Source organism: Mus musculus, chromosome 1 (assembly GCF_000001635.26).
Source record: "Mus musculus strain C57BL/6J chromosome 1, GRCm38.p6 C57BL/6J".
Classification (NCBI taxonomy): domain Eukaryota; kingdom Metazoa; phylum Chordata; class Mammalia; order Rodentia; family Muridae; genus Mus; species Mus musculus.
In genome coordinates this window covers 55,887,435-55,902,966 of record NC_000067.6, presented here as the reverse complement: position 1 = coordinate 55,902,966, position 15,532 = coordinate 55,887,435, and the positions used below count along the sequence as shown (strand labels likewise).

The window sequence follows — 15,532 nt, the reverse complement described above, 5'->3', positions numbered from 1 at the left end:
CAAGCTGGCCTGGAACTCAGAAATCCACCTGCCTCTGCCTCCCAAGTGCTAAGATTAAAGGCATGTGACACCACGGCCCGGCTTGTATTTCCTCATGAAAATTTTCATAGACTAGCACATCAAAAGTTGTATTTTAAGTCTTTTCCCCACTGATATGTAGAAGTATAAAGCCATCAAGAAATATTACCTCTCCCATTGAGCGCAGAGATTACTGAGAGCAATGTAATTATTGATGAGTACAAAGGAGGAGGTAACAATGACAGAATTCCAGGAAACAGAAGACTTGGACATCAGAGCTCTCCTGAAAAATCTGAATCCATGTTCCTGACATCATCACCCAGTTTGCTTCAAGCTAATCAAAAATAAATTCTAAGAACAGTGCAGTCAATATCAAAATCAAACTACCGGCTAAATATGTCCTGTAATAACCCGAAGCCAGCATAGTATGCAGGGAACTGGAAGGTTGCCCTATACACTCTAAGGTCACTAACTCTTCAGCAGCTTATTTATTTAGTATATGTATATGTGCCTGAGCATATGTATGAGCATCACATGCATGCAAGGGCCTATGGAGGCCAGGAAAAGGGAATTGGATCTCCTGGAAGTAGAGTTACAAGCAGTTACCAGTCATCTTGTGGGTACTAGGAACCAAACCTGGGTCCGCAAGAATATCAAGTACTGAGAACCACTCAGCCCTCTCTAGCTCCTCTGCCTATTTAATGCTGATTTCACCCACTAGCATTCACAGCTGTTCCATGAGAGACTAGAAACACCATGCACACCTAACTCAGGATCACCTGTGTTTGTTTCAACTCTTTCTTAGATACCTTATTAGTTGGAAAAAACTTCTAAAATATTTTTTTAGGTTGTAATAAAATTACGTCATTTCTTCCTTCTCTTTCCTCACTAAAAACCCTCCAACATATTCCCTTCTCTTGCTCTTTTTTAAACTATGGCCTTTTTTTTTTTTTCTTAAATGTTAAGATACACACACACACACACACACACATATATATATATAGTCCTAAACACATATATAGTCCTAATACATAAAGTCCTAAATACATATATTTCATATATATACATATATATATTCCTGATATAGATCTATTCCTAAATATATACATTCCATATATATATGTGTGTGTGTATGTATATATATATATATATATATATATATATTCCTAATATATAAATACAACCCACCCAGTCTTATACATAGTGTTACTTGTATGAGTGTTCGGTGATGCTGACTCCTTGGTGGTGAGTGCTCAGTTGGTGAGGTCTTCTGTAGAGAAGACTCCTTCTCCCACTCTCAGCATTCATTACTTCCCTAGAGTTCTTTGTGAAGATTGAGGCTTCCAGAACTTTCCTCCATCCACTTTAGGATATCTACTGGTACCATGAGTATTCAGGTCTTGTTCAGGTAGCCATGTTGTTGAGACTTTATGAGTATAAGTTTTGACATTTTCAGAGACACAATCTCCCAGCAAACTCCATTCCTCTGGCTCTTAAAATCGTTCCACTTCCTCTTCTGCAATGATCCATGAAACTCAGTTACAGCAGTGTAAATGTATCACTTGGGACTGGGCTCCTCAACTCTGCATTTTAATCTCTTGATAGTCACTGCAATGGTCAAGCAATAAAAGCTTCGTTATTGAGTGGTGAGAGCTCCACTTATCTATAAGAACAAACCTTGAGAATATAGGAGAAAGTATGCACCAAGCTCTTACAGTTGCCTCAAGTTTCTTTCAGAATCTTTGGCATGCTTAAAATTGGAGGACAAAAAAATACTCATTTGCTTGGTAGAAGATATAAGAGCAATTTCATCCATTCAACACATGTGGACCTACTGTACATTAAATATTGTCCTACTAACCCAGATGCAAAACTGATTCCTTTCAGTGGGCAAAGGACTTGTTAATTGGATCTTTAAGAAGTTGTGTAGTCTTTGAAATAAAGCAAAATAAGGGCCCTTGTCTAGCAAGCCCTTCGGGCCTTTCTGCTTTCCATTGTCTTTCAGCCACTTTACATCTCTTCAGGTTTCAGGGACTTAGCAATGCAAAGCATTCTGTCCCACAAGAACACAAACCTGGTGTGTCCTGAAGAAAACAATCCCATCACCCATTGCTCTTTAAATACTGGCCAACCTTGCCTTATTTGCAAACCCACATCAGTCTTCTTTATTTGCCTGTTTGTGTGACTGTGAATTTGAATTTTCCTTCAAGCAGGTTGTAACATCCTACTGCTTCCCTCATTAATTAATGAATTAAATAAAATCTTTAACACATGTTCACTTTATGTCTGTATGAGAATCATAATTATACCTTTTTTAAAAAAAATTATCCTCTAACCGTTTATAATAGCTGTTCATTACGGGACCACCTACCTCAAAATAATATACTTGGGAAGAAACCATAAATTGTTTCTAAAGCCCTTCCAGTGCAAAGCATTAACTGCAGAGAATGGTGTCTTCCTAATACTCTGTGGTATTTTAAGGCCCATTTGATAAGGCTTCAAAGCGCCCTCCACTCTGAGCCCAGATAGAATGAGAGAGCTGAGCTGTCTGTGGGGGGAAAATTCCATGTTTTTTTTTTTTCTTTAAAGAAATAATAAACTGCATTGTTGTAACTCAGTGTAAGGAGATTGGAGGAAGGCACTAGAGAAGGATGCCAGAAGCTACTCATATCGTTCTTTAAAATGGAAATTCGCCGTCTGCTGCCTCACATGGACAAAATACAGAACTATTTTTCACAGCTTGTTCACTGAACAGATTATTGTAGAAAAAAAAAAAAAAACTTTTACATTTTCTGCAGATTCCCAAATCTTAGTCAAAAAACTCTTGGCAATTTTTAGCAGTGAAACAGATTTCACTTTCAGATTGAGATACTCCATTTAGCAGTAGTCAGATGATCTTCCAAATAAATATAGACTCGTTTCACTCTTCATTTTCTTTAAAAAAAAAAAAATGTTTTCATGAGGTGTCTTGGAGGAAACTTGCACTTATTTGGTTTTCCCAAAAGCTAAAGGAAAGAAAACTCAAAGGTCTAAAAACCACAGCTAAACAAAAAAGAGAATGTTACACTGAAACTGTCATTACAAATAATGTGTGCTCATCACAGCACAAATAAATAAATAACCGTGCGAAGCTCTAGAATTAACAGTAAAAATACTACAGCCTTTTCTTCCCTAAATCTCAGCTCCCCAAAATATTACTAAACAGACGTGTATGTGTTCAGTACGCTCTAACAGACAGCAATATGTTGAGATGTTTCACACAAAGAGGTCTCTGGGCCGCCGCTTCTCTCTCCCTAGATTAGATTTCTCACTCAGGTATCAACCAAAACTGCACTCAGGAGCTTGCTACCAGGACAATGTTCTTCTCCTCTACCAATGTTTACTGCTAGAGAAAATCAAGAGGTATATCAATTGAATACAAATCCAATCTGTCAATAAAATGTGTGAGTAATATTCATACAATCCTATGTTGAAGATCATCATTTATAAACTTCATTCTTCTTTTTCAAATTTCTAAATTTTGCCAAAGGCAAAAGGTATCTTTCCACAAAAGACACACACACACACACACACACACACACACACACGCACCACACACACATGCACGTGCACTGTGTGTGAGAGAGAGAGACAGAGACAGAGACATCATAGAGAAAGTCCAGAAATACTGATTATGCCTTTGTTTTCATATTATAAAAATATATTAGTAGCAAAAGATGTCCATTTAATTCCAAATTATAATTATTGCTATTTTTAGCAAGGGATTTTTTTGGTGGTGGTGGTGTTTTTTGTTTTGTTTTTATTTTTGTTTTCTGTTTTTGTTGTTGTTGTTAATTTGTTGAAAGGTCATTAAAGATATTACTGCAGTGTGGAATGCAAGGCAAAGGGAAAGAAAGCTGGAGATGTCACATGCTGTTAAGAGCATTCTATTATTCTTCTAATGACAATTTTCCTATCTGGGAAGGGATCCATTCTGCCCAGTTCCAAAAGCCACATTTCCATGGCAATGTGACATGAGAACACGCTTGGTTTTGAATCCACTCTGACTCACTGAGGAGCTCCAAGGGGCAAATGGGGGAGATTCCTTTCAGATCCTCTTCTTCCACAAATATTAAATAATAAAATTCCTCTTTATGGAATGTTTTCTTATTAGAAATTAAACAAAAAAAAGTCTGAAAAGTCAATAAAACTACCACATCAAGATGGTGACGTATGAAACTATAAAATTTCATGTGACAAGACCAAGTTTTTGGCTCCATGGCGACAGCTGAATGAAGCCAGGCCTCTCTGCTTTTGTAGTTTCGTGAGGATTTTGTTTTTATAGCATTATCCAAATACTGGAGGGTGCTGGATCTGAGAGCAAAATGTAAAAGCTTAACGTTCAAAGTTGGGTGGGTTTTTTTTTTCAAACTAAAAAATACTATTTGAAATGAACCTAATTTTTTTGAAATTATAAGTCAAATGAATAAGAATATCAGACCTATCTTACAAACATTATTGCAACAACTAAGGTTGTTTTTTTATTTTATAAAATTATTACCAACCTATATGCCTTTTAAAAATAGTCTTATGACAAAGTATGCTATGAAACTCAAGATGATTAAAGTTCAGGCACTAGGAAGAATTTGGAACTAAGAGGGATGTCACACACCTCCATCCCTAGCTGCATGCAGGCCCAATGGTGAACCTTCCCATGGTTTTGGAGGTGAGCCAGCGTCTGGGGCAGAAAGGAGAGGAAAGAGGCATGACAAGAGTGGGGGAGGAGACAGCAGCAGCTGCTTCGAGTTTTCTCAGCATAATAAAGTCAAAAGAACACAAATACATGAAGAGAATTACGAGCTGAAATATTTTTACATCATTCAGAAATTAATCCCAAATTCTGATCTTTTCATATGAGACACATCTGAGAGCTCATCATATCAGGAAAAACATTAACTTCATATTAGCTTAACCAATAATAATAGTTATTTCTATTAAAACAATAGTAGCTACTGCATTGGTATTAAAATAACAGCCATTCCTAAGATTAAATAATCTTTCCTAGAACTTGTATCTAATCTTTGAGTTTACCTTTAGAAACATATTTGAAGCTGGTTACTAGCTTCAGCTGCTGGAGCCTGCTCCCTAGTCTAATCTCCAGACCTGTTCAAGCCTGCCCGCCCTAATAGCCTCTGCTCTCCTGGCTTAGGCTTCCAGAGTCATCCCCACACGATCTCACTGTCAAGCAGCCATATCAGGCCCTCTTTCAGAGAATCTTTCATTGAATGAATTAGTAAAGTACACAGAGACAAAAAAAAAATTATTTTAGAACAGTCTTAGAGACAAGAACCCACAAGGGAAAGGTTTAAGCCAATCTGCTGCAGCTAGAATTCAGCTAGCTCAGTCCACAGGTCCCCAGTTGACAGCCAGCCACAGCTTGCCAGCAAATGAAGAAGACAGTAATAAAATGGAGACATCAGTAGCCAACGCTGTAACACCACAAACCCTAGAGGTTTTGAGTGGCAGGTATAGAGGTGAGCAAGTGTGGGCTTCACAGTAAACTTGCAACCACGAAGTGGTAAAGTCCGTCTTCAGGGGCTGTGGAAGACAGTTTTCACATTCATTTGTATGAGGACTGAAGGTAAGAACTGGGGAGGATAGCTGCTTAGTGGGGTTAAAGCAGTGAATTCTCCACCACGTTTGTCACCTGTCCCTTTGCCCTGCTCACCTTTCTCCTTTCCTACACCAGGCTTCCTCCTTGCTGTCTGGCTAAGCTTGTACATTGCCCTGACCTAGATGCTATGCACTCGATTGCTGGGGCCTTTCCTCATTGCCTTGACATTTTAATGATGACTTTATATGGTTTTCGCTGTTACAAAGTGGAGTAAGCAAGAACTGGGAATTCTCGTGTTCTCCGGGGAGACATTTGTGGCAAGCCTCCTGTGAGGGGATAGATTGCCCACACTTCTTGCTGTTTCTTTGGCTCTCTTCATTCCTGCTTGTCTTTGGTCTTGTTTTGATATGGGGGGGGGTGTCTTTCTTTGGAATCCCCACCATTATTCAGTGATCATGGCCTTTCTACAGCTCCCGTTTGTATTGGTAGAACATAAAAATCTCACTGACGATTGCATTGCTCTGCATGGCCACTTACTAGGCACATTCTTCTCTAGACAGACTTTAATGGACTCCTGTGTAGGTGTCAAAATGTATAATTTTTTTTTAATAAAGCTGGGCATATGACACAGGTAGGCAATACAGGAACAATTAGCTGAAACAAAAACATGTGGAAAGAAGGAATTCAAAGCATATCTTACCCATCAACCCGCAACTCCCTAACTTTTACACAAGAGGACACATATTGCTCAAGGGCTCACTACAGCTAGTAACCCTAATCCTAACTTTTAAAATAGAATCCGATTCCCGGTCCAATTACCCCAAGGGCCTATTTTCATGTGAATCTTTAGTTTTATTGTCTCAACAAAGTAGGACGAACATGCTTGCACTAGATTGGTGGTCAGTCCCCCTTGGGAGGACTTCCTTTATCATGTCCCTGACATTGCATAGTTTAGTGCAGCGAATGGGGGCTGTGCAGCATGATGTCAGGTACAGCTAAGGGTTGATAATTTTTACGAAATTTGGTGTAAACCTGGATTATTTTTTATTTAGATTTTTATTCCTTCAGGATTGAAAAAAAAAATCATTTTGCATGAGCTTGTATCCCAGTATCCCAGGAGGGAATATAAAGGGCCTCTCTTTGTCCTTTTTTTTTTCAAAAGTTATCATTTTTAATTCTTTGTCTCTGAAGAACCTGTTGGTGCCACCCTGACCTTGCTCACAGGGGATGGTAGAGTGCTACAGAGGTACTTTCTTAAATAAACTATACCACCTACTGTTCACTGGCATTCTGAGGGATACAGTAAACTGAATGTGGAGGGTGCTCCCATATAAAGTTTACAGTAATTCGAACCTCCACCTTCTAGGGCAACATGAGTTTTTGCACTTAGAAAGGATTTCTGGGTCATCTGATTGATATCAACTCTATCAAAATTAGCAGAGATCAAAGGACTAACTGTCTCAAGAGTCCTGATGCTCATTAAAAGCTTCCTTTGACTTCCTGGTGGTGCCAATGGCTTAGATTCTGTAACTTGGCCCCTTTAATTAACCTGAGTATTGAAACCATGCTTTGCTATGAAGATATAATTTCTGTCTTTACCAAAATGATGAAAAGAAAGTGATTAATAACTAAGACTTAAAAAATCCTTTCCCCAGGTTTAACTCCTTTTTAAGAATCTTAACTCCATGTATGAATCAGAAGAAATCTCAATGAACACATTAAGAAAAAAAGTATTTGGAACATGATAAAATTAAATTGCAATTTTATTAAAATTTTCTTTCTATCATCAGTTAAAATCTCAAAGCCTCAAATTGTTCAAATTGTTCACATGCCACAAAAGAAGCTAAATATTTTGACAAAAACATAGTATATAAAAATCTCTTTTAATTTTCAAAACCCCTCTTCTTTGAATTAAATTTGTCTTATTAAACCAAAATTATTTTACTTTCCATTCAGAGAAAATATATGTACACTTTTCATCGACACTTGACAATTTAAATCAAAGACATCTCTCTCCTTTATTTCCCAATAAAGTCCCTGCCCCACGTTCCTGGGTTTCCCTCAGCCTCCTTGTAAACTGTACGCTTATCTTGCTACCCCTACCCATTGCTTCTTCATAAGCTAAACTTTCCTCTTTCAAAGTACCTTGTTCTGTTCATCTGGCACACAGGATACAGATGAAATATCTAAATTTACAATTATGTATTCCTACCAAAGAGCAAGAACTAAGTCATCTTTAATGCATTTTGGCTTTTTATAATCATTCAACACATTTTTTGTTTTACTTTAAAAAATATTATAATCTCATGACATATATGCTTTACCATACAATACAATCAATGTATAACTTTTCTTCATATTTCACCAAGTTTTCTGTCCAAACTTCTTTCTAGCTATTTAAATATGTTTAAACTAATGGTTTTCTGTAATTTGTCTTTTTCCCCCCTTTGGAAACACACCGGGCCATTGTCAGCTTTTAAAAAGAAGCAATTTCCTGACTTTTGCGATTGGGTAGGTCAAGGAAAAATTACTACTGTTGAAAACCCATAATTAAATAGAAATGCAGCTGCTCTTGTGGGAAACCAAATTAAGTTTATTCTATTAATACTTGATTCTGAAGTGCAGTTCTGAATTTTTAGCAAGGGTTTCAGCCAGAGCCTGCCTTGCTCCTTCGCTTCCCTGACCACAGGCATAAAGATAGCAGATAGCAGAAGAGCGGCTTGGCTTTCCAGGACACTACTGATCTCTCCCTGTCTCACCTCAAAACAACATTTTCCGAAGTAATTTCTGAACACGAAGATAGTCTTTGCCTGTTTACCTCTATTTGTAATGTATATTTTAAGAAAATGTATGTTCTCCTTAAACATTAAAACTACTTCTCTAAAAAACACATTTGCAGCACAAATCTTCAGGATAATTTTTATAAGGTAAGACATTTGGGGACATAATCTAAACCTTTGGATTAATTTTCATTCTCCTTAATTTTTCTAAATGTAATAATCTATTTATTTCATTAAACAAAACTCACGAAAGGGGGTTTACAAAGAACACAATATTGAATTTATGAGATTCCCAGGTCTACTTTCTGACTGCAGCTTTCATCACGAAATTAGGTTTCATTTAAAGAGTTAAAATGTTTCGTATAAACACAAGCCTAGTAAACAAACACAGCCATTTAGAACAATTTTAAAAGTCATAATATTTGTCACTGCTTAATTTGAGTGGAGAAACACCCTTTAACCTCTCCTCGAAAACTCCCGACTGAAATCTGAATAACATTTACATAAAATTAGGTCCAATGTGAAAGCCATATTAATGTATAAATACTATAAAACTATCTATGTATTTAAATTGTCCCCAAGTCAGAACCAAAGCTGAGTTGTAAATATTTGCTCTATCTTTAAGGAGCATACATGATTTTTCAGGACATTTTAAGGCATACAACAATTTAGGAGGAAAGATAGTAATTTAACAACAAGTATATTAAAAAGCTTCCATTTTGAAACATTTACTTTTAGGGGGGGAAAAAAGGAGAAAACTTCTGGTAAAGAATGGCCCTGCTTTAGCTTTGTTTAGAATTCTTTTAAACACATCTTTACCCAACGTGTTAATTTCTTAATGATTACAACCCATTTTAGTCCAAGGCTACAGCACTGGGGCTAGGAAACAGACATATACAATAAGTGTGCATTCCAGCAGCTACACCGTACAGGGAGAAATCACTAGGAAGGGACACTAGCACACAGCTTAAGCAGGGAAAACTCCCACAGGGGGAAAAAAAAAAAACAAACCCAGGGTTTGAGTGAACACAGCCCTCCCTAAGTTTCCAGTTCTTTCCTGTTACCCACGTGATTTGGTCAGTTCTATTCATTTGTTAATGGGCTAAGATTCTTGGAATTATGTTTTCTAGATGCTTCTATTCCACAAGGAAGAAACTCTCATTCTAGGAGTTGTTGTTTGTATAAAATGCCAAAGCAAGAGAAGCAAGAAGCAAGTATCACCAGTGTGCCTTCCTGGGTTCTGCTCCAGAGTGACTGCAGCCGGGGCATTCACAGTTCCCATGGAGGTATTAGGGACACCACAGAGGACCACAGCTAGGGATGGGACAGTGCAGGGTTTACCTAGTTCACAAGCAATGTTACATTTCTGATGGCAGGATTGCGAAAGCACCACTCCCCCCCCCCACCAGTCCCTCTCCCTCTCCCTCTCCCTCTCCCTCTCCCTCTCCCTCTCCCTCTCCCTCTCCCTCTCCCTCTCCCTCTCCCCCTCCCTACACACACACACACACACACACACTCATTTTCAGCCCCCTCCCCAACACCTGTGGTGGATGACACTTTCTGTGTTTCTTGTCAGAGCCCTTGATGGTGGTACAGCCATCACAGTGCATGTGGCTCTGTGGCAGAAGAGGCGCAACAAGGCTCCTTTTTTAAGACTTGTTTTAGTGCGAACTTTTGCTTTGTTTGATTTTAGTCTTGTCTTTTCGTACATCTACTTAAAGCCCAGCAGTGCGAGCTACCTTTGTGTCTACTGCACACATCCAGAAAGCTGCTTCTATTTAGAATATGGAAATAATCTGAGGAACGAAGAAGAGGGATCAAACACATTTAAATATGTAGAGTTGCATGCCATTCTTTTTCCCACAGTTATTCCTACCTGACTTTCAAACCAACAATCCTAAGTGTCAAATTCAATTGCAAGAGATTCCCATTCATGCCTTTTACTTACTGGGTTGTTGAAGAAGAAGAAGAAGAAGAAGAAGAAGAAGAAGAAGAAGAAGAAGAAGAAGAAGAAGAAGAAGAAAATTTCTTTTTTCCAAGAAGATTAATGAAAGTAAGTTAAAGTGAAGTGAAGCACATTTGATCTTGTAATATCTGGCACAGGAACACAATGTTTATAAACCCTCTTTTTTTTTTTTTTATCAATCTACTGTTTTTTCTCAAGTGCCACGTATACACTATTACCTGTTTCTTGAGGGTGGTCACTGCAGTCTGTATGACAAGGTCTTGTGAGTACATGGTGCTGAGAAATAGATATATTAACCAGGGGACAGATCCAGACTCTGAGACACTAACCCTTCTCTCCAAGAAGCTCATAAAATGAGAGTAAAAGTCTCTGCTGTAAATTCATCAGTGAGCAGTCGTCGGATGGGGCCCTTCTTTGAAACTTTTCTGATTCATAAATAATATAGTAGTTTATAAAGAGGACATTTTGTGGGCAGCGGGTAGGCAGCAGCCTCACGATGCATCTGTTGTCACAGAACCCGGGAGAGCTGAATCAGGAGCCGCAGCATTGGGATGGGAAAGATGCATAGGAAACACTGCTGAAATAATGATTAACCCACAGTACCAAGGCTTTCCTTGGGGGAAGCCTGAGTCATGAATGGACTCGATGAAAGGAACCTGCCTGTGTCAAGAAATTCGGGACGCTTACCTGGACTTGTTTCGAAAGATACCAAATGCAATTTTTGATAATTTTGTCCAAAGCCTTGAAAAGATGTATCCATATTCTTTAATTACTAGGTAATTTTTAAAAGTTGTTTTCAAATATATTGTTTGTGAATTTTTTAAAAGAATCTATCTTTAGAATTGTACTGAATGGGGAATTTGACTTAATATAGTATTCAATATGAAGTTAAATTAACCAAAAACATGATGTCTTTTGTGCTCTTCTTTTTTTCTGACCCTGACCTCACCCCTATTTTCTCCTGGCACCCAGAACATGAACATAGCCAAAAGAAAAGAAAGGGTTTGTGTCACATTTTCTCCATTATTTCTCTTTTAGGTCCAGAAATTATTCCTCAGATTTCACTTGCTCAGTTCAATGTGTCTAAGCTGGAAAGAACGAATTGAGAGATGTATTTCTATACAAGAATCTCAACAGGGAAGCGTGGTTTGCTTCAGAGTTACTCCGAATGAGATAAAAATCCAGCTTTGCGTCTCAATCTCGACAGTGATAAATAGATCCTACCACAGCTGGGGATCGTGGTGGGGCTCCCAGCAGACAGGAGATCTTTAACCTCCTCAGATAAGAGCAGCACAATTATATCTATAGATTTCCAACAATACAAACTTAGAAATGTCATGCAATTAGTCTGCCATTTGCCCCCATCAGCTGGAAACATATTTTGCCAATGTGAGGGAAGAAATGAACTAAAAATCTCGCAAATGCTGATATTGCACAGCGAGTAAACCGCACAGCCTCTAGGTAAAGAGAGGGTGTACCAAGCCAAAGCACCTGCCCTGTGCCGCGTCCCGGGATTTCCAAACTGGTTTGGAATATTTTGTTGTCATTTACATGATAGCCTTAACACAAAAGTCTACACCGTCGTGTAAGTCCATTCTGGTCCATTCTGTTGGGCTGAGCCTTACAGTCGTGGCTAGAAACACAAGCCTTTAGCCCATTTCCCAGCAAACGTTGACTATGGTGCCATCTTCTGGTACCATGAATTCAGTAGTTGCTGTGTTCCACCTGAAACTGCAGAGCTTTCCTGATTTGGAGAATGAATCAGCTGCAGTCAGGTTTTTCAAACAGGTAAGTATTTATTTGTAAGTGTGATGCTGAGCTTTTTTGAACCGACAGCTCAGCTCTGAGGTTTCTGTCCCTCTGAATATTCAGCTGTGTTACGTGGAAAGCTTCTTGTTCGGTCTCCGAGTTTCTCTTTGCCGCTATTGCATTCTTATCTTTTTGGAGTGTTTCCCCTTCCCAAAGAACTGTTTCTCCGTACACACGTTTTGGTGCAGGTCTCTGCTTCTTGTGGGTTTTGGCCCCTTCACTTCTACTGGTAACACCTGAATTTGTTTCCTACTCTGACCCTGCAACTCATTCCTATCCTCGGGTTTCTTTCTCTTACCTCTTAATGTCTCTTCACTGAAACCACCGTTATCGGGTTTTTTGGGTTTTGGTTTTTGTTTTTTGTTTTTAACATTATGCAAACAAGTAAAAGGTAACAAAATGTCGATCCTGTAACTGCTCTGAAGCCGTGAAGCCCTAGCTGCTGTTGCTGAGCGTTGGAAAGGAGGCTCCATCTTTTCATGTGCATTCGGCAACAGATAAATAACCAAAATAGTACTGTCTCTTTCAACCTTTCAATATGTTCAGTACAGTTAAACACCAAATGGAGTAATGGAAACACACAGGGGAGTTACAGATCTTTGCAGTGTTTTGCGATCCACCAGAAAGGGAAGACTGGCAGTGCTGTGCCCAGGCTGGGGGATCAGGATACAGAAGGAGAAATAATTAGGTGAGCTAGTCCTAACAAAGGCACACGAAACAGGGTAGTGGAGGGAATGGGAGTCCATAAAGGAAGAACTTGTAAATTCCCGATTAAAAGAATACACAAAAGACATTCAAGTATTTGGTTTTCTAAAATAAAATTTTAAAAAAAAGATTAAGGAAAGAAAAAGTTATGGTTTTTTGTTTTATTTATATTTTTTGTTTTTGTTTTTAATTGGGCTTGTAAAATTTTAATCAGGGAGACATATGAGTGACAAATAAGGTGTGGTAAATGAGAAAAATTGAAAAGAGAAAACAAGGTGGACAGACACTGATCCCAAAAGAGGAAACCTCAACAAGGGGAGCAGGGAGCAAGGCCCAGGTGAGGCTGGAAAGCCTGGGCCCAAACCTTCAACTTTTTTTTAACCTTACCCTGGGAAGGAAGGAGCCAAAATAGCACTTGTTTCCTAAGGCAGTGAATGAGAGCAGTGTGCCTGCCAGACCAATGCAGAAAGCAGAGCAGGGCTCAACCAACCTGGCTTCACCAACAACTGAGCCAGAACAGGTTCTGTGCCGTGCACACCTCTGTTGCAGAAGAGCCCATGCATGCGTCTCTGTTCCCTGCTTCACCACCACAGTGTCTTAACCCCACTCCACATCTCAGACAGTGCTTCCCACACTTGGCCCCCTGGCACCCCTTGGGAACGTTTATAAGTCTTTAGGCCAGGGACGGGAAAGATGGCGTGGCTTACGTGCTTATACTGCTCTTGCAGAAGGGTCTAAGTTCATTTCTCAGCAACCATGTCAGACAGCTTACAGCCGAATGCACCTACAGTTTCAGGGAGATCTGAAGCTTCTGGCCTCCACTGGCACCTGCACTAACGTGTATAGACACACACGAGCACACACACACACACATGCGCACACGCTCAGGGACCACCCCAATGTATAACAGAGGCTGTAATCCAGTGCAGCAGACTAAAAACTGCCCCCAGGGGCAGAGTGGGCAGCTTGAGCCCGTTGGTTGCCCAGGGGAAATTAGCCCTGCAATAGCCACTTGACATTCCTTTAAACGAAAGCAAGCAACATTAACTTTTTGACCTGCTACCAATTCTGTGTGTCTCGGGGTCCTGCGATTTCCACACCAAGGCCATTTCCCTTCCCCTGTGCTTGAGAGGGGGGCCACGTCTGTTTCCGAATTCTGTGGCCGAGGACAGGCCACTTCACTCTCCCAGTGTCAGCTCTTCCTTTGTGAAGTGGGCTGCAGCACAAAGCTGTTGAGAGGATCAAGCGAGATAATGCGAGCAAATCCCCGGCTTACTGCCTGCCAAGTAGTCAGCGCTCCAAAAATGTCAGCCGTTATTATTATCCATTTATTCATGAGTCAATTCCCTGCCAACAGAAGGGATTAGGAAAAAAAAAAGTCTTGTGAGAAAAGTATGAAGAACTTTATCACAGTAGCCTGGGAAGGGGACATCCAGAGGACAGAGAAAGGAAAGGTCTGGAAGGTGAGAAGGGAGAGGGACTGAAGCAGGAGGGTGGGTGCTTCTGCGAGATCCAAAGGCAACTTAGTGCCTGATGGGCTTTCTGGGGTTTGTTTTTTTGGGTCCCCCCCTCCCCATTACTGATTAAAGAACTAGAGATTTCAAAATCAACCAGCAATCCAATAACTGGAGAAACAGAAACGTGCATCAAGGGAGGAAAGAGTTTTAAAGTAGCCACCAAGCTGAGGACTCTTCTCTCCTCCTGTGCCTGCAGACTGGGCCCTTTAAGTCTAGACAGGCCAGCCCAAAGTCTGCTTTCTAGCACTCCAGCAAGGTCGTGTCGTCAGGCCCCACCTCTGAGCACTTGTCTCAATGTGGCCAGAGACTCTCCCTGAAAATAGGCAAGCCACTCCTGAAGATTGGGTTTGTAACTGCCCTGTTCTCCGTACCAATATGAAGATCCTGTGCGAGCGATCTAATTATAGAAACTCAGCTAATGTCCCCTCAAATGAGGGCTGGGCAAAGAAGGAGAAGTATGGAGGCAGAACGGCCAGGCCAGAAGAAACTACACGGTGAATAAGAAGAATGCTTATAATTGAGTTAAATGTATTATCTTTAAGCGGTTTGAAGTCTGAAAGGCAAATTAACCTAAGAAGCCCTTGATAACCATCATGGTGGGGTAAAACAGCAGATCACACTGGGTAGGCCGGGCATCATCAAAGGCCAGGAAAGCTAGATGATTGGCCATTATGTGTAAATTGGAATCTTTTTTCGCAATAATCAACTTGTTAATTTTCAATGAAATTATTTCAAAGAAATTTCTCATTTCCTGAACTCTCTGTACTTGCCTCTGTCCACGCCTTTCACTAGATGGATGTCATGTCAATGTTTAAAAGGAAGTATTTATGCCTTTCTTTCAGTACTTAATTACTGCCTGTCACGCAGTGGAAGATTTCAGGCCAGCCAAGCAGAGTGAAATGTGGAGCCTTTCAAAGCAGAAATGCACTCCGTCAACAAATGCAGAGCGCAACACCTGATAGGAGCTGACTTGGCGCTTGCTGCCACGGGGACTGGTTAATGAACACACTCACTCAAACTGGGCAGCTCCAGCCCCACAAGGAGCTCAGGCCAAGGAGGAGCTAAGGGGTTAGGGGTGAAACTGCATCTCCCTAAAATTCACACTCTGGTAGTCTAAACCTCACCATCTCAAAAGCTCCATTAA

The 15,532-nt window shown here is 40.0% G+C and overlaps 1 long non-coding RNA gene across 2 annotated transcripts in view; it reads right to left on the bottom strand.

Moving 5' to 3' along the window:
* Gm32949 overlaps positions 1–14,285 on the bottom strand; it is a 28,538-nt gene extending 14,253 nt beyond the window's left edge. For both annotated transcript variants that reach the window (XR_001778930.2, XR_373419.4), the window contains exon 1: positions 13,928–14,285. This is a non-coding gene — a long non-coding RNA (predicted gene, 32949). The remainder of the gene's footprint in view (positions 1–13,927) is intronic.
* Between the last annotated feature and the right edge of the window lie 1,247 nt (positions 14,286–15,532).